General features: G+C 46.2%; 1 protein-coding gene and 1 pseudogene across 2 annotated transcripts in view; one reads left to right on the top strand and one right to left on the bottom strand.

The window, feature by feature from the left end:
• Positions 1-23518, bottom strand: part of FHIP1B (FHF complex subunit HOOK interacting protein 1B) — a 355560-nt gene that overhangs the window by 308240 nt on the left and 23802 nt on the right. The window lies entirely within an intron of this gene.
• On the top strand, positions 1256-2507 carry LOC138249384 (ER membrane protein complex subunit 3 pseudogene; annotated as a pseudogene).

Here is a 23518-nt window from a genome sequence, read left to right as displayed (position 1 = left end):
ACATCACTGGTACATTCAGGTAGAATAGCCGAAAGGATATTGGAGCGGGTCAGTAAAGATGATTGATTTATTCTCGGAAACTAAATTAATAAAGACTGCAGTTGTTGGAACAAAGCAGACAAAAGTCATAGCCAAGGAAAAGTCATATTTGACAAGAACAAAAATACAAATTAACAAGCATTGAACTCATTGCCTGGATTAAAAATTAAATTAAGTAAAATGTAGCTAAACGTCTGATCAATACAAAAGCAAGTATTTGGAGGTCTGTGCAACAAAAATAAGAAATGGAAAAGGAAAAAGAACTATATAAACCAAAAGGACTAGGTTATTGTAATCTGTTTCCTATTTCTATTGTTTTTTAAATAATCTTTTTATTGTTTCCTCCAGTAACAAATAAAAAAAAATAGAACATTGCAACAAACAGTTACAACATTAAAGATCACTGCCATTTCCATGCAGGTGACAAGTAGCATAAGCATAGTATCACAGATCATGGACCAATACTTGTCACAGGTATCTTGTATACAATTATCCCCATGTGCTCCCCCCTCCTGGCACTACAGAAGACCCAGCCTCTTCACTTCATGTGTTCACCAATCATAATCTGTCAATTCTGCTGGTGTTCTTCCCTCCCTCCTCCTCAAACTTCTTAAAAGTGCCTTGTAAATTTGTAAATCCTCCTCCAAACCTATTGACTCGCCTGCATAGTCTGAGGCGGACTTTCTCAGGCAGCATCCATTCTGGCACATCTCTCTTTCAGTCCTCCACATTCTGGCCCATTTGACCCAACCAATTGATCGCCACCCTATGATTCGCTAGCAGGAGAGCCGATTGACTGAATTTGTCCGTCTGGACTACAGTATCCCAGAATGCTCTGACTAATGGGCAGTGTCCTACTTAATGCAGAAATGAAGTGTTATTATTCTGGAAAGTGGTGGCATCCACTCGTCCCAGTAGGATCTATTCTAAACCTATTTCTACTGTTAATTGAGAAGAAAGGAAGAACAGGGCATGAGCCAAAAGAAGGACAAGATGCAAGGAGAGTAGATGTTAGAAAAAACACTGCGGGAAGACAGTAAGAGGTACTGCAACAGGAGTAAAACAGAAAGAAAACCCTTGATAAAAGAGGTTTAATTGAAGAATGATGTGGGAGCGATAATGGAGGATGCAATGCAGGCAGGGGAAAGGAGGAAAAAAAAAAAAAAAAAGAGACAGTACAAAAGGGTAATCATAGTCTACGAAAAAATAAAGGATAATGCAGGTAAGTTGCAGATGAAGAAAAAGATCAGTTGTTGAGGGACCTCCCCAGAGACCCCAAAGAAGCAGAAAAGTGGACTAATCCATTTAAACAAAACCAAGGGGCCAACAGAGAAAGCACCACAGTTTTAACTGCCCATGTGTAGGGCATTACTTTGTGGGTCACTTGGGACAGGGGCCATCAACAGGATCAAAGGGCAGTGATAAGGATTATAGCTTGCAGCACTAGGCTGCAGACAACTGGTGTGTCATCAAATGGTAGCAGATGAGTGAGAAGTCATGAGTGGCCGTCAAACTCAACCAGCACTCCAGTACTTGGCTCAGAGTGGAGTTGCACAGCCTTCATCACTTTTTTTGTGGCACTTATTTTTACTCTACAGTGGACCTGGAGGCCATCCTGGCATTCAATTCTTAATCCGAAACCACTTTCTGTAGTAGAATGGATGTTATAGCTCTAAGGAGGCCTTTGTGATGAGGAAGCAGTATTTCAACAATGCTGAGGCTGGATTTTTCAAGACAACAAAGAGGAAGCGCACTGACAAGAACTATATGAAAGATTTAACTATGGTGACCAAGATGATGATGGCAAATCCTACCGCTGTGTTCCCCATGATCCTGATCGGTGGATGGATCCACTGGGCCTTCTCTGGGTTTGTGACCACGAAGGTCACTTGCCTGCTGGCCCTTCGCTTTCAGACAATGCTTCAGCATGGGGTTAAGATGCTTTCCATGGATGCATCTTAAACAAGTTCACTCTTGCGTTACTTTCTGAATGTTTTGGCCTCTGTACCATATACAACCTTATCCTTCGAAAAGGCAATGCTGATGGCCAGAGTCCAAAATGCAGGATCAGATTCAGGGGCTGAAAATGTTCAAGGCAGAGTGGGAAGTCTCAAACTGTTGATCACCAGCGGGCTCTGGAGAACGTGGACGATGAACTAAGGCCAATGTCTGGAAGTTTGATAGGCTCCAGAGTCGGAAGCCTGCTGCCACCACACCCTTTTAAGACTATTGTCACGCCACAGCCCATAAAACTGTGTCCACCAGGAATACCTGCAGGAAGCACAACGGATAGTGTTCAGAAACCCCTTCCTGTTTCCACCTCTTTATCCCATGGCGCACATTCAAACTGCTCAAGAATGAGAGGTTGCCTGCATCTCTGCATCGTCCCTTCAAAACGAGGCCTGTTGAACCAGCAATGCACTCGTGGCCAAGTCTGTCTATGGTGTGCAGACTGCAAGATCAACTGAGAACATCACAGCTCCTTTGGTTTAAGTCCAGGGGATTCCCTCTCCTGTATGTTGGACTCATTCACTGCCTTTCTTCCAGCCATTCCAAGACAAATGTCAGAACCTTTGCTTCTGTGATTTCGCAGGGCTGTGCACAATTTATAACTGGTTTATATTTCCTCTTAACACTGGTAGGGGAATCCCCTGGGTGCAGGTAGATTTGAAGGATTTGGTAGACTTGCAGAAGTAATGGAGTGACCTTACTGCTGAGAGTCTTGGAGGTTGTAGGAAAATATGCTCCTCTCATCTACATTCCTCAGTCAGTATTTATTCAGTTTACTGCTGATGTTTCTTCCATCGCAGTCTCTCCCAAGCAATGCATATCTGACAAAATGTCTAATGTGTATTCAACCCACCTCTGCAGCTGCACAGAGGGTCTCTGAACACATTAAAAATGTAATGTTGCTGGAGATTTTAGAGAAGTGGCTGAAAGTCTCATAATTCTAAACAGCTGTGAATTCAAACTGGGACAGTTACCCAACTTGCCAAATTTCTGCCATTCCGTAAAAAAAGCAACTTAGAGAAACCAAGCATTTCCAAGTTGACTTTGTCAATATCCACACAGAGAAATAATCAATAACTATTGATGTAATATTAATGTCATACGATGAAAAACAAGATTTTAAAATTATGCACACTAGAAAGAAAATAAGTAAGTCGATGACTACTGTCTTGCAATTTTTGTAATAGCCACATAATGTTTGTACTACCAGTCAAAAGCTAAAAGCGTTCAAAACATCTTAAGGTTTGTGGATACTATTGCACACGTATTTAGTTTAAACAACTTGCTGAACATGTGAATATGACTAAGGTGCTTCTTGTTCTGACAACAGTCTATGAAGAATGGACCATGAGAGTATATGATGGGTGTAAAAGGTAATGGTTGCTAAGGAGAGCAAAAAGTAGGGCACATCTTTATAGCAACAGTTGTCATGGAGAGCCAAACGAAACTCCCAGGAGGTAGCTCTTTTGATAACCAGGATCTTCTTGACTAGCAGATGAAGCTAGTGAGCCCCCAGTGATGGGTTATCTCAATCCTGAAATCTAATAATATCTGCTATGGCACATATCGACTTTTCTCTGAAGACTACCCCAGGGGGCACTTCACTGACTTTAGCTTTTGCGCCCTTGTCTTTTTAATTGCTCGTAGTGTAGGAAGGCCTGGAAATTATCTGTGCACTAAAGAAACTTCAAATGGACATTTGTTCACGCCCCTCTCACAAAGCATACAGACCTTCTGGGTCTTGGGGTCTATAGACCCAGAAGTTTGGATAGAGAGATCTTTTCTCTTAGACCACAAGTAGGAAGACAGTAATCGTGATTCCTCTGGGGCAGCAGCTGTCTAGTCTTTTTTGAAGTCCTGAACAAGCTCCTTTCCCTTCTTCTGTGACCTGCCACACTTTAAAGTTTGTAGGGAGTCTTTCCCTTTTAGGTCTCTCTCCCAGTAGGTCTTCGTGGTGGGAACAGCACAATACAAGCCCCCTTACCAAGCAGTCTAGGAAGAGTTGGAGGGTCAGGGGAAGGCAGAGGTCATCTCTGTTGGGCCTGGTGCAAAGGTCTCTCAGACAAGCACCTTCCTGAAACATGGAATCTCAAATATGATGCAGTTATGGGTTGTCTCCATCCAGAGACTGTGTATGTCTTTTATACCCTGCCACAAGGACACCCTCAGAGAGATCGCCACGTGGTAATGAGACAAAGAGAAACACTGCCGCTGGATGCCAACTTCTCTATTTTGTGCCCTTTGGTCATGCTTTTTTCGATTCAGGTAATGCTATCTGCGGATGAATTGTCACGTTTACCAAAGCAGCACTTGGGCAACCACCACCAAAGGGCTAAAATTTGGACGTAGAGCACATACTGTGACATGCACAAACACAAAATGTATTAAAACAAACACAAGAAGCAGGAATTTCACCAAAGAGAGAAGCTGTGCTCAGACACAGAATTCAAAACAATAGAAGCAGTGCACAGGAGCAGAGCTGATAAAATTACTATTGCGCCATAAGCCTAAGTGATATTGATCAAAAATATATGCAGAGCTATTGCCAGATCTCCATGATTAGATGGGGGTGGTAATTTAGCAGCGTCTACGATACACAAGATATATGTCTCTCGTAATCTGCTGCAGACGTTTGGCTCAAAGAACTGCCTGTCACTGTATCTGGCTTTCATGGGCTACAGCGAAGCTTTGTATACCCATCGCAAGGCTACGAGTCAAAGTGCATCACACAAGTGAGGGTCCCACAAGTCCTAAGCATGTGATACAAACTGTGAACTTGCTCAAGATAAGATTCAGGAGCATGTGAACGATTTGGATGGAGTTTATGGAAATATTAACTTAGAAATACCCAAATTATCACAAATGGTGCTATTGGGAAATGACGGAGGCCAACTGCAAGCTGGAGTACAAGTCAAAAAAGCTCTGGTGGTGTATGTCCTAAAGAGGGCAAAAAGAGTGCACTCGTGCTGGCCCACACAAGATGCTGGTTAAAAGGCTAATCAAACAAATTAAAGGGAACTGCTGACAGCTTCAGAACAAGCTGTGTGTCCCTGGGCAATTGACTGTATCAAAAATACATCGAAGGATATGATGTAACTGGAAGAGAAGGCCAACAGGACAGCAACTTCTCCAGACTTTGCCCAATTCCCCAGGTTGAAAGCATTTTGTCCACCCAAACCCTTGGCTTGAATCATTGGCATGCCTGAAAGAGAAGAGATTCATCAAGAAAGATAGGAATCTGCAACAGGGCACACCGGCAGAATATGCCAACATATAGAAGCTGAACATAGAACACTGAACAGATTACAGCCAAATACAAACTCAGTGCACACAGGGGGAATCTGATGGCACCCAGCCACTACTAGGCACAGATGACTCTAAGCTGGACACAAACTCCAGCGGCACCTCACCTAGGACAGGGATCAGCACTTGCCAGAAAACCAAAACTATCACCACATGCCCGGATATGTGTTTCTTGACATTAGTTCCAGTTTCCATCTCAGGTGCTTTGTGACATAAACCTTGTGCCAATATCGTAGCAAGGACACAGAAAGCAGCATCAAGAGGCGTAAAGATACAGAGATATAAAGTACCACTACACCTACGAGTGAATCTGCCTTCTGTCTTCCAAATTAGTGCTGGTTAGGAGGGCTTTAAACTCTGGCTGAATGACATTCTCCATTGCGCTGGCTATCTGCAAACAGTGTAAATTACATGAGGGAGTAGGGACTGATTAAGGACATCAAGGTGATTTGCATTTTCAAAGCACTCTTAAGAATATTGCCAACTGATGCTCCTGTAGCTGGGAAACTACATCTTAAAGAGATGCAAGACCTGACAATTTGCACAGAGCCCAAAACACATCATGAACAGTTAAAACATTTATTTAAAAATACCCTCAATTATGTGGTGGGGCTGCTGACACACATCTGGTCGAAGGACAAAACAATGGATCTAGAGTAGGGCTAGACAAATGGCCTAGAAAGAACCTTTCACATTATAAAGCGTATGTTTTTCTGGCAAACTTGAGGCGGGGAGAAGTGGGGCGTTCCTTCCAAAGCCATCCAGAGGCTCATAGAATTGTATGCAACGGAGGTTACCGCTGCACCAACATGAGGTTTTCTTGGATTGTTGTCAACCTGGAGGTGGAGGGACACGGTCTATCCATATTCGTTATAGCGCCTTACTAGCTTGCAGCAGTCACCATTTTGCTCTTTTCGCGGCTGTACAGAGTAAATAAAGTTGTTTACGGCTGTTTTTACCAACACATTTGAGGTCTCTAGATTATAGGATGTCTGTTTCTGAGCTAACGTGGGAGAGTTTGTTAAGGCCAGGACTTAAGAAGGAATGAAGAAGGGGTCGGACTAACCCAGTGTCTGGTGTGGTGCGGCGTGTGTGTCATCAGATCCAAAGTAGACTCCTTACTACGGGTAGGGAAGGTGGAGAGCTCTAGGAGGATTTTGAATGAGAAGAAGGACTTGAGGAGGGAGAACTTTGCAAATCTTAATGTTTTTCCCAGCAGACGCTGATCTCTCCAAGGACAATTACAACATGAGATGGGAAATCAGGGCTATAATAACCATTAACAGAACTATTTTCCTGATGAATGGACAGTAGTAAATATTCAGTCCCAGTGGCTTATGTGTTTGCTTTGTAATAGCCGTACTCAGGCACTGAAATGAGGACTTTAATCGGTTCAAAAAAAAAAAGGAGCAACCTTTGCATTTGGGACGCCCCTTGCCACGCTCCGCCAAACAGATTTTAATATTGGTACAAAGGCTGAGCAGATCCAGCATTTTTTTAGGGCAACAGCATCAAGGTCACCGTTTTGGAAAATTAAGAAATGGAAGTTGCATTAGAAAATAAAGACAAACTGCAGGACAGCATCATGGAAGTGATATGTAACAAATAAGTCAAGGGGAGGAGAGTCTTGTGAGTTTGCTAGGGTAGGACATTTAGATCTGGAGATTTTGAATATAGGATGGGTTGTTGGTCTGAGATCCTAGACTATTCGAGTCTTGGGGTTTGTGAGAGATAAAGTGTGGATTAATGCTGCAAGGTGTTGGGGATAATGTTTGTTTGGGGCTCTTCGGGGATAGGTGTGTGGCGTACAGTCTAAAGGGAGCCAGGGAACTGTGCCTGGAAAGCAAGTGTTCATCGGGGAGAGAGAGAGAGATGGAGGGTGTTATTTGCAAATCTTGTGTCATCCAATACAATTGATCCAGCTTTAGTCTGATGTCAAGCAGTTCATTTTGGGAAGTGTATAAGATAACTGTGCTATGGTCAGTTGTGAGTGGCTGTAATAAAGAGGCAAGTGGTCACAGCTCGCTGGTGAATCCTGCCGGTGGGTGGTTGCGCAGTTTTGAAGAAAGTCAGTGTCTTCACATCTCTGGGATCCAAAGTGAGCAAGAAGGGTCAAGACAAACCTGACATTAATGCTTCCCAATATTAAATATATTTTATACAAAGCTAAAGACCTGGCTCAGGCAATGCTCCATGGAAACAGACTGGCCCGGGGCTGAAGGCAACAGGCAGTTGTCTTTAATGTGCAGGATCAAGGCTCTGGCAAGAAGGAGAATATTTACATTGTGGATACTGAATTAAAAAAAGATGATCAGCGTATCATATGTTGAATTGAGAGAAGCTCAGCATATACAGGTAAACAGCACAGAGCTGGGGAGATGTTTCCTCAGAACTTTGTCAAATTGCAAAGAATGCAGGGTGAAGAGTGTCTGGGCAATCTCCATCCGTGGAACTGGTGTGTGAGGTGCCCATCCAACATGGGTCAGGCCGAGCCATATGAGACCCTGCAGTGTTCGCCGGCACAGTGAGCTTGCATTCATTTGGTGGTTCATATGGAACAGTAAATGTGACAGATAAGCATGAGCCAGGCCCAAAGAACCCGACATTCGTCTTGCTCTACCACTCAGAGGGTGATGGCCTAGCCAAACGAAGCAGGATATACTGACACATAAAAGGTCAGCCCATTCTGTGATGGCACGGAGCATACGTACAGTGTCTGTAGGTGCTGCCCTCATGTATGGTATGCGATTAAAAGTTGCCGGGCATCATTTTTCAGTCTGTGTGCACCGTGATGATGTTGTTTGCCTGAAAGCAGTCTGATTGGTGCGCCCACTGGGTACTACTTTTCTGACGTCATTGGTAAATAATGTTCTTATAAATACAGTGTTTTGCCAGCATGTAAATGTAACACTTTGAATGTTTGTAATGAACAATTGCATTTGTCTGCAAAAAGAGGCTTTCAAACCTTAGATTATTCTTGAACAATCGGAACCGGTTTTAGTCACAAGGAGGCCATTCACCTACCGGGATCACAACAAAGGCAGAGACTGCCAACAGCCCAGAAGGAGGGGAGCTGTCAGGATCCGTTTTCAACTAGGAAATTTAATTCTAGGGTCCAATTAGGTAAAAAGGTAGAAGTGTGCCACGTGCACATGATGCCCATGCATCCATTGCCTCAAGCAACGCTGTTCTTGGTCATGTGCCAACAAACACTACTCGCGGCTCAGCATGAATCGCTCTAGGAATCTGTCACTCAAACCTCTTCGAAGGTGCCTCAAGGTGCAGAAAGGCGGGTGGAGTTGCCGGGCGTGGCCGTGAACATCCTATTAGCACCACTCTTGCAGAACAGACAGGACGCGCACATGTGCATCTCTTACTTTCCTTTACAAGGGCCAGGTCAGCTTGAGAAGGGCCCGGGGACCCAATGTGCTATCCCCAAAAGGAGCCGATGGCTATGTTAACCATCGTCCATCCCCAGGTGACAGGTATTCAGCACTTGCTGCCGGGGACTCTTCCCCCATGGACCTATAATCTACGTCCATGGTAAGGAGGACCCATTTTCATGGGAGTGTTTGCAGCATCAAGAGACGTCCTTTCAGCATCATGGAAATGCAACAACTGTAAGACAATCAGCAATGTGTGCCACTGCACACGGACAACTGTTTAAGACAATCCCTGAATGTAAACAGCCCAAAGCTGCTACGTGTGGAAGTATGTTTACAAGCAAACTGGAGTCTGAGCAATTTTTACATTCAATTACCCAAAGAACAGTCCTGTAAGCAGGGGGTGGACTTGAAATCACACGTGTGGTTTCTATTGGCCTGCTGTGAGGCTGCTGCCATCACTGAAGAGAGACTGTAGTATTCATGGAAGCAAGAAACTCTTGGCACGGAGTCACGCATTGTGGAGGTCGCATTGCATCCTCTCAAACGTGTTTTTTGTGGGAGGAGAGTGGAAATTATGGTATCCCTCTGCACACTGCATTTGTTGGTGAACAGCATAGGCAGGCTTCATAATGACATATATCCATAGCATGAGAGGTAGAAATACAGATTTCACCTACTCCTCGTATCAGCATCTCCCGGTGACCAGCCATTTTACCAGAACAGGAAGGTTTGTAGCATGGCCAGAACTCAGTTCTAACTTCACTGGATAGAGTCAAGGTGTGAAGGGTTCCTCCTGCACCCACGAGAGCCAGGTCCATCTCACTTACAGCTAGGCGTGTAAGGCAAGTATTAATGTTCGCCTTGGCAGAGCTCCATACAGCAGTAAGGACATGGCTGGACCATGGGCAGGCAGGTTGGATGCCCTCAGCAGTAAGGGCACGGCTGGACCATGGGCAGGCAGGCTGGATGCCCTTAGAAGTAAGGGCATGGTTGGCCCATGAACAGGCTGGATGCCCTCAGCAGCAAGAGCATAGCTGGGTTATCGGCAGGCAGATTGCCCTTAGCAGTAAGGGCATGTCTGCCCCATGGGCAGGCTGGCTGGATGTCCTCAGCAGTAAGGGCATGTCTGGACCATAGGCAGGCTGGATGCCCTTAGCACCAAGAGCGCAGCTGGACCACAGACAGGCTGGGTAGATGCCCTCAGCAGTGAGGGCACGGATAGACCATGGGCAGGCAGGCTTCATGCCCTCAGCAGTAAGTGCACGGGTGGTCCAAGGGCAGTTAGGCTGGATGCCCTCAGCAGTAAGGGCACAGCTGGACCTTGGGCAGGCTGGATGCCCTCTGCAGCAGAGGCACAGCTGGACAATGGACAGTTAGGCTGGCAGAACCCCCTTTGGCAGCCAGACCGGACTCCTGAGCCAAGGATGAGGAGCATACTGTTGCTTGAAGAGAAAAAAAGGAAGTTGACAGACTAGAATGGTTGGGGCAATTTTACAATTATTTAAAGCTTTGGTTTCCAACCTGTGATCCGGGGTCCCCTGGGGGTCCGGGAAGGCTCCTCAGGGGGTCCATGATCACTTAGGAAATTAAATACTTTAACAGATATAAAAAGTGCATATAAATAAAGAGGCTAAATGTACAATTGAAAATGTTTAAATGTACTGTAAGCGTCAAGGAATTTGAGACTGGAGGCAAATAATTAAATTAGTATCCTCAGATTGATTTGTGGGAGCCGTGCAGGTGCATCAAACAGAATATAGTATGGGTGATGTGGGGCCTCCATTGAATTTAGAAAAGCTCTAAACTTCCTATTAAAATTAACATTTTTTAATCATTTACATTTGTTTGCAAATAAAATGCGTTATCATTTGTGTATGTGTTTGATGAATGCTTATTTCTGTATTTTTTGTGCATTGTTTTACGTTTCAAATCATCAACAATGTTTAGGCCGGGGTCCCTGGCTTCCAGTAGTGACTCCGTGGGGGGCCTGGGATTCTAACACTGATTCAGAGGGGGTCCCCGGCTCCACTCCACTGAAGTCAAATGTTTGGAGAACCACTGATCTAAAGAACCACTTGGAGGAGCTGCTTTGAATAATGCCACAGCATCGGCACAGCCTGGAGGGTCTATGTTCCAGCAGAAGCCCCAAGGTACTCTTCATTGCCCCGGCTTTATAGCACTGGTGCTGCCCCATGCAACGGCCTTTTTTGGTGCCCCCCCCCCAGTGACCTCCTTCTCCACTAATTCCCTCACTACCGCCCTACAACAGTGCTCCTCATCTCTCCACAGCCCCTCTCTGACATACATTTCATTTTTTTATACTATAACTCATACTCACACTTAGATTTGTGATCTGCATGGTACATGGTCTTTGCAGCAGGCACATTATCCCCCTACGTATTTAATGGCGAATAAAACCTTCACTAGACAAAATTCCAATCTGTCACCAGCAGGAACATTAATCATCAGAGTTATCTTGGCACTTTTATTGTTGCCTGAAACTACACACTCACAAGGAAGTTCAGGTGCTCTTAAACCCATAAGTTATTTTTAAACATAGCGCCCCCCACCAAAGTCAGCGCCAGGTGCAGCAGCAAAAGTTGGTGGCCCTGCCTGTAGTCACCGTCTGCCCATAGGTTGTCCCAAAGCCCTATGGCACCCGTGGACCTCCCAGTGCTTTTGGGTGCCAGCAGGGTTCCATCATGCCTACAGTGACAACTGCTGCCATTGACTGTATTGTTACACCACAAATGAGATCGCCCCCCATTCCCTTTCAAAGATATTGTCCCTGTATACCCTCCTATTTAGCATTGGCTACACACATAAATTCACACTCTTGCCTCCAGAGGAGTAGACAGCAATGTCAAGTAATATAATGTAACATAAGGTGGATTTGTAGCGCGCTGCTGGTCACCCATGAGGGTATCCAGGCACTGAGAAGGGGAGTGTATGTATGTGGTGAGGCTGGGTCTCCATAAACTGCCATGGCAACATAAAACGTTCTGGCTCTCTGTAAAGAATGAGAACTGTTGGGAATGGAAGGGCCCTTGCATGGTTCTGTGTCCCAGCACACCAGCCCCGAGTTACCCAACAGCCAGTAACCACAGTATGTTTGATGTCCGGCGAGGCTATGTAGTTTGTGGTCTGGAGGGGCGCATCAATTTTACATGAGACAAGCATGTGTGCACCAATTCACAGATGCTTAGGGGGTGGTGGCAGCGTGCTTTTGAATCTCCAGTGCCAGACAAGCATTTTTCATGCCACTTTTAGCCAAAGCCAGACTGGGAACCCCAAGCAGCCCTGGCAAATGTTGTCAGACCAGCCCCCATGTGGTAACTAACAAGTGATCCCAACAACTACAATGGAGCTCGGAGGGGTTCTCTCCCCAAGAAAATTTGGGAAAAATTGCAAAAATGGCGCATTGTACAACACAGTTTTCATTCTATATTAAATTGTATTACTTTTTAAAGCATAGTACATGATGACCTTACAGAGCACCAGGAAACAGCAATCTCTACTGGGGCTCTTCAGTGATTCCCTCACCGCCACCCTCTAGCAGTGCCTCATCTCTCCAGGGCCCCTCTCTCACGTGTACCTCATTTGTTTTAGAGCGCCTCTCTTACCTGTGTAGAGTGCTGGAGCACTTAACATCACACACACATACAGAGACAATGAGGCATACGAATGTAAATCAGTGCATAAAAAATGTTACCTAAGGCAAAGGGGACTACAAGGTGTAAAATTCGCATCATCCATACTGGTGGGCTTGTTTTAAGAGTGCTTGGTCTGGGGAAGCATAAACTCTGGATTCAGAACGTAACACAGTGGTTAAGGTTGAATTTACAAATAACAATTTATTTCAACACAAACAAACCTTTTTAGCAAAATTAGGATAATCAAATACTGGGAAAAAAACATAACTTTCTAACCTGTACGATGCAGTTTGCATGCAGCTCTTTTATTGTGTTCATAGTTCACTGTGCTAGATTATAATTGTAACTTATGACCTGCACAGTAACTAAAGGATCTCTGGAACAAAAGAAGTAGCTCACTGAGCTGTGCACATAAAATACTTTTCTGTGATCTGCATAGTACAAGTTCTTTACAACAGGCATATTAACGCTTTGCACTACCTCAGGAGACTCAAAACTGCCACTAGACAAAACTCCATCTCTCCTGCAGGTACATTAATTAATCACATGCGTTAGTTATCTTGGCACTTTCATTGCTGACTGAAAACTGTTGGATATACAAGGAGCTCTGCAGTGCTTTTAAATCTGCACCCTTCCAGCCTCCCAGGGAAACTTCCAGTGCCCAGTCCAGCCAGTCCAGCCTTGCTTAAATGAGTAAGAAGCCAACAAGCTTCGCTCGGCAAAGTTCAGCTAGAGCTCCATGACTGGGCCTGACATCCTCAGTTAATGTAATGTGTCCAAGAAGCATCAGTTTCACCTGGCTGGCTTTATGCATTAGTATTGCAAGGGCTACCTAGTTACGAGACCAGATCCATTTTGGAGAGAATCTGGCATAGCATGGCACAAGGTGGATGCTCGGTAACTACTTGTCAGGCAAGCAGTGCGTACGCTGACAGCCCTGACGCATCAGACAAGGGGCTGTGGAGGATGGAGACTGCCTGTCTGAATGCTGTGCCCTCCCATTAGAATGAGCAGAGAGTGTAGGGAGGTGGAGAGAGCGGTCTACTTTGTAGCGCAGGATGAACCATTCTGTCAGGGCCTACTTTTTAGTACTCACATATGTGCTACTCCGATAGGCTGATGGCTGTCGGGAGCGAGAGTTCCGCCTCACTATGCTTTAGTGTCTGGGTCTGCTATGGGAAAGAGGGACACAGGAACTAGCAAACTGCTTCAAACTGCTATCAGAACACTGAACAGTAGAATCAACACTTCCTGTCTGGAATGAGAGTCAAAGAAAGAGCTTAACACCTCAAAAGACTGCAGGATGTCTCTCTGATCGTAAAGGTAAGAGGGATACTTAGGATCCATGGCTAGTGTCACTGACAGCCAGCCTCCCAGAGGTAAGGGGGCATCACCTAGTGTGCAGAGATATGGGTCTACTGTGGACAGGAGTCCACCTAGCCAGCTGAGGCAGGGGAGCAAATGTCTAACAATAAGAGAAACTTGGCTGAGGTGACAATATATACCAAGATACATTGCAAAGATGATAACAGGAGTGCTTAACTGGAAGAAAAAAAACAATGAGCCTAGAGGCCAGTAAAAAGGGCAACCTGGTGATGGCATAGTAAGTCCTCACTAATCACTCCTTAAATGAGTAAGAGGCTTATGTCTTTCTAGTGCCAGCAGTACATGAAAAAAATACCGTAATCGTTGACTGTGTCGTTTGTTGCCACCAAATAGTAATATATTGATTGAAAAGGATCTTTATTCGATTATAAGATATAATCCCAAAAGATAAAACCAGCTTAAACAACACACGAAAATACACAATAAAAATCACCATAATAATAAAATTAGCAATATCAGCTTTTTAAAATGAGAATATATTAACAACAATTGACAATTTAAAGCACACTAAGTCTCATTGGGTCAATTAGGGTTTACTATTAACCATTTCGATCCCATGGTAATCATTCCCTATATATCAGAAGGATGAAGAGTAGAGTCATTTACAGTGGTTTGCAGACCGGTGAACTCCAGGTTACACACAGGTCTGTGCAGCAGGCGTTTAACCCACCCCAGTAATGCACAGTGTGTTACAGTCTAGTAATTCTGAGAGGTGAGGCGAGTCCTCCATTAGGCTCTGTGGTCCCGACTTAAGTGCAGCAGTATTGAGATAAAAGGCCTGTGGTCAGGCTGGCATCTCCGGGCTTTCCACTTCCACGTGACATCACATTGAATGAGCCCTTCCTACACAAACTGTGTTGCCCACAATAGAGGCAGTGTGCAGGCTGGAGGCTGCCGCGAGCAGAGTTCATTATCTGCCTTTGTTCTGGCCGCCTTTGAAGGACCAGTGTCCACAGCCGGATGCCAGCCCTGGTCAAGCAGAGCCCTTGCTGGCCACATTGTGCTGCTAACGGCTCCATCCACTCGATGAGGAGTGTGGAAGCTGGGAAACAATGGCAATCAACAGAGCTTTTCAACAAGGTCTTTGTGCGTGATTGTACCATGTCCAGCTTTCTCTGCCCCTCCCACAGATCTTCAGAGACAATGCGAGCTCGTTTCTGCGGCAGCAATGCTCCTCCCCACAGGGATGCGCCCTCTCAGCACAGCATCAATGCACCGACTTCCGCTCTCTTGCCATAGGAATAGGGGATGTTCTGGGTACCTGGGAGGGGCAGAGTCTGCCGTCAGGACAGACCAGACCCATGTCATTTTTCTTTTAAATATCCCTGGCATCCAGTATGCTTGCTGCCCCCATCTCTCCCGGGGCACATTAGGGGAGAATCCTCTCATCTTTTCCAGGGTGATAGAATGGCAGTAGGAGCTCTTTGGGGGAGATGAGGAGAGTATAATCTGATATGCGTCACCCCTACCCCATTCTTTTTTTTTTTTTTTTAATATATGTGGGTGTAGTGGGCTTTCTGCCCTTTCACGCAGCAGACTGGGGGTCCTCCCAAACTGCCTCAGAGGGGTGAGTGGGTATTACCACAATAGTATTGGTAACCCCAAATTCAGAGTTGTACAAATACCCAATGTTCCTAAATGCAGTATGAAGGGCACATTTTAAAAAAATGCCTACATTTCCTTCACAGATTGTGATCTTAGCTCAGCAAACCTCTTCTTGGTAATCTTTTTGCAAAACAAAAGTGCTTTCTTGAACAACATGTTCGATATTTGACACCCCCCCCCCCCCCCCCCCCAAAAAGAAAGCCAATATTTGGCCTATTTCCTTGGTTCCACTCGAGGGAGTTGGCAAACCCTGGATACCTTTAGTATCTCTAAAATCTGGGAAAAGAAAGCACACAAATCTGGCCTTAATAGCTTTTGTGGGAAATAAATATGTTACTGACGCTTAATTGTAAAGAGTCCCAAACATAAAAAAATCAATCGCTCAACACTTGGGGTTGGGGGGGAGCCTCAGTGGCTAAGGGTGTCAATGAGTATAGCATCTTAAGAATAGTTGATTTCTGCATTGGATACACATCTGGAGGAGGACTGATGGTATTACAGAGGTGACACACAAAAAAATGGTACCCCTCCCCCCAATTGGGTGAAAATAACTCTTTGCGAACAAAGTTGGTCACCACTCACATAAATTTGAAACTCTTAACACATTTAATTGTATTGTTCAAAAAAGCCAAATGGAAAAATGTTTATTTCACATTTTAAAGCTTCATATTACTTTTACACAAATGAAGACTGAGACTACTGTGAGGAGATGCTAAAGGCTAATTACGTCCTGAAGAAAGCTCTTATGAAGAAAGGAAATGGGCCGAAACTGTGTTGATGCTATTTGTGTTATCAAGCAACTAATACTTTAAACTGTGGTTTTGTAGACCAGAGAAACAACCCAGAGCTGTGTACCAAGTCTATGATGCACAGTAAGTATGGGTATGTATGACTGACTAATTGACAATCAATATTATGCTGGTGTCCTGTTCAGGTCAGGGCCACTATCAAATGTCCATAATTGTTAATTATATCTTGTTCTGTCATATTATATTTTATTTACCCACGAAAGTACAGTGATGTTTTTTGGTACTATTAAGGAACACAAAGTGTGATGTTAAAAGGAGAACAGTAACTAAAAGCTAAAATCACAGAGCAAAGCGGAAAGGAGATGCAATTGAAAAAAAAATAAAGTATTCAATTTCTTAGGAAAATCAAGCATGAAGGTAAGTGTCTGTACATTCAAGGAGGTGTGTGAAATCTCTTTGTATTAAATGATTGTGGATAAATGAACAAATGGATGATGCATAAATAATTGTTAAGGTGATTAAAACACTTATTCTATAGTATCATTCTTAAATATTTAAGGTTGTCCAGTCATAACTGGAATAAACAGCCCTGCAGCAGAAGATCCACCGGATGGGAGATTTGAATTGTTAGGTGGATACACCTCACAACCAACATGCCTTCAAAGGAGCTAACAACCTGAGCTCTCCAGGATTTATTCATGTAATCAAGCACCCGAATAACACTGCCAGGACCACTCTGCAAACAGTAAACACATGGCAGTCCGCCCCAGTTCCTAATATGATCCCTCTCATATGATCCACTCCATAGTAATCAATGTGGCTCATACTTGCCCCAACAGAACCATTTCAGAAAGACCCAATCACAAGTGGTTATCAGAGAAAAATCGAGCCAGTCACCTTCTGACAAGCTGTTGAAGTACTCCATTCCCCATCGACCGGTGATGCACATGCAGAGCAGCTTGACACTCGATCAAAGAACAGCATCTAAACCATCAGTCCTCTAAACGTCGTTCAGCAGAAAAATTCAACTCAAAAGGTGGCTTATAAATGGGATGGACCAGAATCAGCTGAGATCTAGATAGGACAAAACTTCCTTGGTAGGGAGGCCTGGGAGAGGTGTGTTGGCAGCCTGGATGAAGAAGCCTAGACTTATGTACACATGGCCCCACGCAAAGGCAATCATTTCAAACAGACTTGGATTGATACAATTTAAGTATCTACCTGGGGTATACTGAACTCTCAAGCAGCTCTGACACTTCCCAAGGGGCTCAGGACTAGAATGTGTGCTGAGATAAGAGGCATCCTCCACACAGTCTGGACCTGTCCCTTGCCTACACCCTTCAGGGAAGGTATTTGTACATTTAATGTACCACTCTTGAACATAATTAAGGGCGCGGGCTTCACAAGAGCCAAGAAGATACTACTGTTGCTGGGGCTAAGACTGGCCAAGAGAGGCGTAGCTCAGAATTGGAGAAAAGAGGCGCCCACCAGCTTGATTCAATGGAAACATAGCATGGATAGATGCCACACACTGGAAATGCCAATAGATGATGTCAGTCTGTCCCCACAGACTCCCAAGGGTATGAGGGAATTCAGTGGAGTATTACAATAAGAACAATATAGATAGGTAGATGCCCCACAAATTAAGTCAAGGAAAATCTATTATTATTATATATATTTGCTACGTATTCCACTCCAATAGGATTGTATGGATTAGAGACCTACACAGCGACTAGTGCCGTAAGACAACAAACAAGCCAAATGTAGAACATCATTTTGATACTTTGTGTGAAAACAGACAAAATCAAATAAAAGATTTATTGAAAATAATGACAAAAACTTAGTACATGATGATTAATCCTCTGGATACCAACTAAACATAGCACCGTCCGACCCCGCCAAGCAAGGTTTCACTTTGTGTGGTGTGCCTGTGGTTCAGTTTTGGGTCAGTACATTTCTGATTTGCATAAAAAGCTATCCACCTCCATCCTGATGGAGCGTCATTGGCTTCCCCTGTCGGCCTCATAATCCTGAAGATAAGCACTGGCAGGGCTGATAGATCTGGCTTTGAAGGAATGTTGTATGGAAATGTGAAGCATCTTAAGCAGATAGCATGGGAATTGATATTTATTTTGTTGGAAGCAAAGAACTGAAGAAAACATTTGGACTAGATTAAATTATATGGGCAGCTGCACTGTCAGACCAGACCTAAAAATTCATGTAGGTTAAGGACTGCATCCTCCCATCTGTGCTGCTGCCATAGAAAAACACCAAAAGTTATCTAGTTACCTAAGACACTTTAATGACATTACAATGTCAGGAATATGCCCCTGAACACTCAAGCAGCTGGATAAACTGAACAATCACAGCTATGTGAAGCACTTTTTTTGTGGAAGCACACAATTTTACCCAATCAAAACATGTACTCCTGACTGCCAACATGTGGACGGAGCCAAATCCACTCTCTAGTGACGCTCACATAATTGTCTGGCGACCGCTGCGCTGTGGAGCGGACCATAACCAGCTGTATCAAAGCCACCCCGCTTATCTTGCAGACCGGCTCACCATCTTCGGTTGTTCTCTGAGCACCTGTGTAGCCAGGACACCCCTGGACTGAAGACTTGGGGTCTGATTTAAAGTTTGGCGGACAGGTTACTCTGTCACAAATGTGACTGATATCCTGCCCGCCATATTACGACTTCCATAGGATAATGGAAATGTAATATGACGGATGGGACATCCGTCACGTTTGTGCTGGTGTAAACCCATCTGCCAAACTCTAGATCAGGCCCTAAGAAGTGTAAAAGAGAAAATTCACAAGGCAGAGACATTTTCCATCCATGCACCCAAGATCTGGAATAACATCCCGCATCCATCAGGACAGTGCTAACACTGCTCCAATGGAGGAAAGAGTTTGAAGACTGAACTCTTTAAAGAACTCTGCAGCACAAAGTATTAACCATCCACAAGAAAATAAAACATCTTTTTTTAGCAGGCACAGAACAATCAGTGTGGCGAAATCTAACAAATTTAGGTTAAGACAATAACAACCATTCAAAAAAAAAGTTCACTAATTGAGTTGTATCATGCATGGGATGAAGTCGCCAGTGCTCAGTTAAAATGACAAAAATCCTTGTGCGTTCATTTCTGAACTGAGTAACCACTACTTATGTTCACACTATGACAGGCATGATAAAATCTGGCAGCATGCAGCTAAGCCATAAACATCTGGTAGTGTAATAGAAGTCACAATCCATTGTACTACATGGAAGACAGCTGCCAGTCTGCCTCCCAAGACACAAGCAGACACTGGAGGGACAATTTGAACCTAATGATGGGAAACAAAAACACGTGGTGAAGCGCTAAGAAAAGCAGCCAGAGAGGAGTGGGAGTAGTAGGAGTGGAGTCTACTAAATAAAGTTAATGTGCTGCTCTTCTGACAACGCCTTCAGAAAGTTAGGCAAATTAAATACGAGCTTATATCAATATATTGCCAATAAGGCCTTCGACACACAAGATAGCTTAGTTTCTTAATTCATCAGCTACGGACATCTGGTGAAACAAATAACCTGCAGATTTAAATCCATAGATTCTGAATCATCCTCCTAGAATTCTGAGGTCAACGATAAGAGCACTAGACACTTGGCATACAATACCACCTGCATCTTACAGAAAGATGGAGCTGCAAAGCCCATGACACCTCCACACAAACCCAACTTCAGTGATGTACTCTGTGTCAAAGGAATCGGATCTAGGTGTTGTTTCCAAACTATGAGTGATTCATTTCATCAACATCGTTTGAAAGGGAATACGAGCGATCCTCTAGGATAGAACCCGGTTGTTGAGCTTCAGGTTAAACTCCAGGCTGCAGTGAAGGATTAGTTCACTGACCCATCAGATATAATTATTAGACTGATGTTGAGAGCTCTATTGAAGATAGTGAAGTGACTCAGGGCCCATAACGGCTTATAGCATGTTGCTGTCAATGGGTAGAATGTTCTAAAAGTCTTAGAGCCCTTCTGACGTGGGCAATAACGATTGTTAAAGGCCCTCAATTCATTGGAGGCCAGGGCTGCAAATATCAGTTAGGGTGCCTTTAAGAACTGTTACTGGCCACAGCAATGGGCTACAACTCTTAAAGGACAGGCTCCTAAACACGCAGTTGGTGTTTCTCCAAGAATCATATCACCAAGCTACTGCGATTCTGTGGTACGCCACATGTATACAGAACAGTTTAAGCATCCTCTGGTCCTCAACTAAACACAGCATCCTCTGAATACTGACCTAACACAGAATCTTCTGAACCCAACTCCCAACCAAACACAGCCTCCTTTATTCCCCACCACTAACCAGCATCCTCTGACCTTCAACCAAACACAACACCCTCTGGCCCTCACCCAAACCCTGTATCCTCTGTTCCCCCTAAAAAGTACAGCGAACTTTGAAGCAAACCAAATACATCATCTTCTAATTCCAACCTCCAAACAGCATTCTCTGACATTTAACATCAAGCTGCATCCACTTATCAATAAATTCATACATTCTGCCTTTTATTAAGAAAAAAAGCATCTCCTTTATAGTGTGCGCTGACCACCAAATCCTGCATCTCCTGCCTGGCAGCACAAACGCATCGCTCTTTGCTTCCCCACTGAAGACGACACCAACTAAACCATTGTCATTTGTTATCGATGCTACAATTAAACGTCTATCTTTTTTCAATATGTTCACTAGCAGGGTACATACATGACAACTCGGTTCTTTGTGTGCCTAGCCGCCCAATCACAGCAGACTCCTGGTGTTGGCAGAGTGGGAAACAGGAGAGGTGAAGATGAGGTTTGGCATTGTGTAAGTGTCCCCAGAGAACTGTAAGCACTTACTGGCTGTTCAGCTGCCCCCATGTTTCATGGTATTCAGGTTCTCAGAACTGGTTTAAAAAAAACAAATACTTGTTTCCACACACTGCACCGGGAACAATCTATTATGCATCATTAATAACTCCCTCCCACCATTCAGCCAGACTGAAAGCAGCGCTGGGGTGAAGCAGGGAAGATGGTAAACCTGTGTGATTTACTGTAACAGTATAATGGAATGGGGTAATAGTCCATGCTGTGATTCGAAAGTACAGGGAGCAAAGCAACACTGTGGCGGGTGCAGCGCTGGAGACAACACAGCGGGTGCGGCACAGGAAGTGGCACTGGAGGGAGGGTGCAGCGCAGGATGTGACTGAAGGGAGAATACAGCCCTGGACATGACTCTGGAGGGCGGTGTTAGCGCTGGACAAGATACTGGAGAAAAGGCGCACCCTGGGTGCGACAGTGGAGGAAGAGCGCACCCTGGGCTCGACAATGGAGGAAGGGTGCAGCGTTGGACGTGGCAACAGTGGGGTGAAGCCCTGGACATGGCACAGCCCTGGATGAGGCAGGACGACCCGGGAATCGGCACTCGGGGCGGGCACAGCCATGGATGCAGTACTTCGAGGGGTCTGAGCCCTAGACGAGGTACTCATGGGGGGGGCGCAGCCCTGGACCTAGAGGTAGCACTCATGAGGGGCGCAGCCCTGGACACAGCACTTGGGTGAAGGGGGGAGTGCAGCCCTGGACGCACCACTTGGGGGGGTGCAGCCTTGGACACAGCACTCGGGGCAGGGAGGGAAGTGGGGGTTCAGCCCTGGACATAGCACCCGGGAAGGCGCAGCCGTGGATGCAGCACTCCAGGGGGAGGGGGTGGAGCAGCCTTGGAGGCAGCACTCCAGGGGGGGGGGGGGAGGGTGTAGCCCTGGAGGCAGCGCTGGACGGGGAGAGGACACAGTTCTGACGCAACACATGGTGGGGGATGGCGCAGCTCTGGATGCAGGTCGAAGGGGTTGCAACCCTGGACGCAAGGCTCAGGGGTGGTGCAGCCCTGTCCGTGGCACTGAGGGGTGGCGTAGCTCTGGATACAGCATTGAGGTGTGGTGCATCCCTAGACGTGGCACCGATGGGGCCGATGTCGTAGAAAGCAGCACCCGATGGGGCTGATGCCCTGAAAAGTGGCACCCGATGGGGCCGAAGCTCAGGGCATCGTCCCCGATGGGGCCGATGCCCTGGAAAGCGGCACCCGACGGGGCCGATGGCCTGGAAAGCGGCACCCGACGGGGCCGATGGCCTGGAAAGCGGCACCCGACGGGGCCGATGGCCTGGAAAGCGGCACCCGACGGGGCCGATGGCCTGGAAAGCGGCACCCGACGGGGCCGATGGCCTGGAAAGCGGCACCCGAAGGGGCCGAAGCCCTGGAAAGCGGCACCCGAAGGGGCCGAAGCCCTGGAAAGCGGCACCCGAAGGGGCCGAAGCCCTGGAAAGCGGCACCCGGCGAGACAGATGCCCTGGAAAGCGGCACCCGGCGAGACAGATGCCCTGGAAAGCGGCACCCGGCGAGACAGATGCCCTGGAAAGCGGCACCCGGCGAGACAGACGCCCTGGAAAGCGCCACCCGACGGGGCAGACGCCCTGGAAAGCGCCACCCGACGGGGCAGACGCCCTGGAAAGCGCCACCCGACGGGGCAGACGCCCTGGAAAGCGCCACCCGACGGGGCAGACGCCCTGGAAAGTGCCACCCGACGGGGCAGACGCCCTGGAAAGCGCCACCCGACGGGGCAGACGCCCTGGAAAGCGCCACCCGACGGGGCAGACGCCCTGGAAAGCGCCACCCGATGGGGCCGATGCCCTGGACATGGCATTGAGGGGGCCGATGCCCTGGACATGGCACTGAGGGGGCCGATGCCCTGGACATGGCACTGAGGGGGCCGATGCACTGAGGGGGCCGATGCCCTGGAAATGGCACTGAGGAGGCTGATGCCCTGGAAATGGCACTGAGGGGGCTGATGCCCCGGACGCACCACTGAAAGGCTGATACCCTGGAATCAACACTGAGGCGGTTGATTCCCTGGATGCAGCACTGAGCAGGCAATGCCCTGAAAGTGGTACTGAGGGGCTGATGCTTTGGATACTGCACTGAGGTGCTGCAGCCCTAGGTGCTGCACTGATAGGGTTTGAGCCACTGGATGTAACCTTCAGTGTAGGAGGCACTTGAAGTGACATTGGGGGTATGTGTTGCCTTGAAAGGAACAGTGGAAGGGTGGATACAGCACTGGATGGGACTTTGGACTGGTGTGTGCAGCACTAGACAGGGCACAAGGTGAGTGCAGTGCTGCATGTGGAAGGGGAAATAGGGTGAAGCACTGGATGTGACTCTAGGTCGCACAGAGCAGTGCTAAACATGTCACTGGGTCGGTGCAGCAAAGAACGCAACACAAGGGATTGGTGTAGCACTCCGAGTGTTGCCATGTGTGCAGTAAAGGAAGAGAAGTGGGAACTGAGCTAAAAGCACAACTGAGGAGGAAGGGCTGAAA

Source organism: Pleurodeles waltl, chromosome 8 (assembly GCF_031143425.1).
Source record: "Pleurodeles waltl isolate 20211129_DDA chromosome 8, aPleWal1.hap1.20221129, whole genome shotgun sequence".
NCBI classification, from domain to species: domain Eukaryota; kingdom Metazoa; phylum Chordata; class Amphibia; order Caudata; family Salamandridae; genus Pleurodeles; species Pleurodeles waltl.
Note: the sequence above shows the minus strand (reverse complement) of the source record. Positions and strands in the feature narration are given on the sequence as shown.